General features: G+C 43.6%; 1 protein-coding gene across 3 annotated transcripts in view; it reads right to left on the bottom strand.

The window, feature by feature from the left end:
- Positions 1-2484, bottom strand: part of KIF18B (kinesin family member 18B) — a 21860-nt gene extending 19376 nt beyond the window's left edge. For all 3 annotated transcript variants that reach the window (XM_010832421.1, XM_010832420.1, XM_010832422.1), the window contains exon 1: positions 2344-2484. The gene's annotated coding sequence lies outside the window, so the exon portion shown is untranslated. The remainder of the gene's footprint in view (positions 1-2343) is intronic.
- Between the last annotated feature and the right edge of the window lie 513 nt (positions 2485-2997).

Raw genomic sequence — 2997 nt, 5'->3', positions numbered from 1 at the left:
GTCCAAGGGACTCTCAAGAGTCTTCTCCAACACCACAGTTCAAAAGCATCAATTCTTCAGGGCTCAGCTTTCTTCACAGTCCAACTCTCACATCCATACATGACCACTGGAAAAACCATAGCCTTGACTAGACGGACCTTTGTTGGCAAAGTAATGTCTCTGCTTTTTAATATGCTGTCTAGGTTGGTCATAACTTTCCTGTTTAGATGCCTGTATTTCTGGTGGAATTTGGTGGGTTTTATAAATGGGCTTGAAGGTAGGTGGCGCTAGTGGTAAAGAACCTGCCTGCCAGTGCAGGTTAGACGTAAACAGCCCGTTGGATCCCTGGGTGGGGAAGATCTCTTGGAGAAGGGAATGGCAATCCACTCCAGTATTCTTGCTTGAAGAATCCCATGGACAGAGAAGCCTGGCGAGCTACAGTTTATAGGGTTGCACAGAGTTGGACACGACTGAAGTGACTTAGCACCGCAGGGCATGGCACAGAAGGTAGTTTTTAAACTAATTAAATTTCTTCAGTAGTCCTAGGTTTGTTGAAAATTTTCATAGTTTCTTGAATCAGTTTTGGTGAGTTGTTTTTCTTAGAAATTTGCCCAAAAGCATTATCAAAAAGGGTTCCCACTGAAGTCTTTCTCTTTTAATCTTTGAGTAGCCAAAGTTATGTCCCTATTTTAATTCCTAAGGTCATTTTTTCATGTTTTTTTCCTTTAGTCTTAATATTACCAGAGGTCTGGCTTTTTTATTAGTCTTTTCAAAGATACAGTTCTTGGCTAAGTTAATCATCTCTATTATATAGTAAAATTCTATTTAATTAATTTTTGCCCTTAACTCAGTTTATTTTCTACACTTTTATTCTGTTGTTCTGTTCTATCTTATTAAAATTGGATATTTGCCTCACTTTGAGCTTGAAAAAGAAAATATTCTAATGTAAGCATTTAAGACTATAAATTTACCTCTAAGTGTTCTTTAACTGCATCACCCAAGTTTTATAAATGGCATTATCACTGTTTAATGCTAATTATTTTTAATTACAATAATGATATCCTATTTGACTGAGTCATTAAAAAAATTTTTTTTAAGTTCAAGTGTGGGTTTATTCCTTTTTCTTTTGTATCTTAAGCTTAACTGCTTGTGGAAATAGAATATGGTTTGTACAGTACTCTGAAAACTCTTTAGATTCACTTTGTGGCCAGACAGAGACAATTTTTATAAAGACCTCTAAATATATGCTACTTGCATACTTTTTTCTTAAAAAAAAGGTAAAATAAAAATGGAGCTAGGCTGGATAATAAATATAAAGAGCAACAAATTGAGACTTTAAAGTCTCTCTGAGGGTGGAAAAATTCAATCATGAAATAGGCAGAGAAGGACTGGATATGTTGGTAGTTGTTTGAAGCATGGAATTTGGTGACCAGAAAGGATAGTGATGAGACTGGAGAAAGCAGGGTAACACCCAGGAGAAGCTTATACAGAAAAATGTTGTGGATGTTCTCCTTGGAGCTAAGCTTAATTTCTCTGCTTCCTAACCTGTAAAATGTAAATATAAGTATCTATGCCATTGCGTTGTTTTGAGGATTAAATGGGTTAACTCATACCTGGTAAGTCAATAAATGTTAGCCAACATAATCAGAATTTATATGACCTACTGGCATTTCCCCCTGATACCAGAAGATCCACAGTCTGAAGTTAAAACAAACAAACAAAAAAACCTATTTCCCATGACAGATCAAGCTTATGTTTTCCGTGTCACTTCAGTACATTAAAGAGTCAAAGCTAAGAGAAAGGGCATCCTAGAAACAACAGCAGAAGGCCTGGTGTTCTGTCATGCAGACGTTCTTTCATTCCTTCCTTTATTCAATCAAATATTTACTAGGTGCCCCAGTAACTAAGTTACGGCCCCTGGCACAGCTCTGCAAACAGCTCTGCATAGATGTACAGAGAGGGTCTTAGCTACTCGATACAGATGTGCAGAGTCCCAGGTCTCCACTCCCGGCGCGCGGAAGGACCCAATTCTTCCTTACGTGTGAGTAAGAAGAACTTTCCCAGGGCGGATGTACAAAGGGCTGGGCCGAGGTGCAGACGTGCGGACCCCAGTCAAGGTCCCGTACAAATAAGCAGAGGGTCCAGATCTCCCTTGCAGGCATCTAAGGAAGCGACTTCTCCCCGCACCGCCCCACGCAGTGTTCGGAGACCACCACTCAGGACCTGATTGGTCTTCAGGCTGCACCTCTGTGTACTGCACAGAGGCCCGGCTCCGGCTTCCGCCGCCGCCAGGAGGTCGGTCCGCGAGTCCAGACATGAGCTCAGGGGCCCGCGGAACCCGCTCAGCCGTGGGCCAGTGCTTACCCTTCGTCGGTTCTCCGTCGCTGGTGTCGCCGCTCGCTGCAGGGTCCTGCCGCAGCAGACCGGAAACCCGGACCACCAGAGACCGCCCCCTCCCCAAGTACCCTACCCGCGCCAACCTCCGGCCCGCGCCGCGTGTTCAAATTAGCCGGGTCGACTCTGCCGCGCTTCCCATTGGTCGCTGCCCGGGTCGCTGATTGGCTGTTTCCTAAGAAACAAAGTACAGCTCGGCAGTGGCGGGCGTTGTCCACAGTGCGCTTGCGCACTTTGCCTTCCTGCTTGCTGGAGGTTTGAGGGAGTGTGCCTGAGATCGGAAAGAGCAGCAGAAACCAGTATAGGGTAGAGGTACCCAGGGGGGCAGTTATGGCCTGTCTCACTTACCCTTGGGACTGAGTTCGTCATCAAAATGCAGCAGCCAGACATCAAACACTGTTTTCACTGTTTCTCCATCTATTTCCCATGAATTGATGGGACCAGATGCCATGATCTTAGTTTTCTGAATGTTGAGCTTTAAGCCAACTTTTTCACTTTCCTCTTTCACTTTCATCAAGAGGCTCTTTAGTTCTTCTTCACTTTCTGCCATAAGGGTAGTGTCATCTGCATATCTGAGGTTATTGATATTTCTCCTGGCAATCTTGATTCCAGCTTGTGCTTCTT

The sequence above is a fragment of the Bison bison genome, unplaced genomic scaffold (assembly GCF_000754665.1).
Source record: "Bison bison bison isolate TAMUID 2011002044 unplaced genomic scaffold, Bison_UMD1.0 scf7180017861046, whole genome shotgun sequence".
Taxonomy (NCBI): Eukaryota; Metazoa; Chordata; class Mammalia; order Artiodactyla; family Bovidae; genus Bison; species Bison bison.
This window is presented reverse-complemented; position numbering and strand designations above follow the sequence as displayed.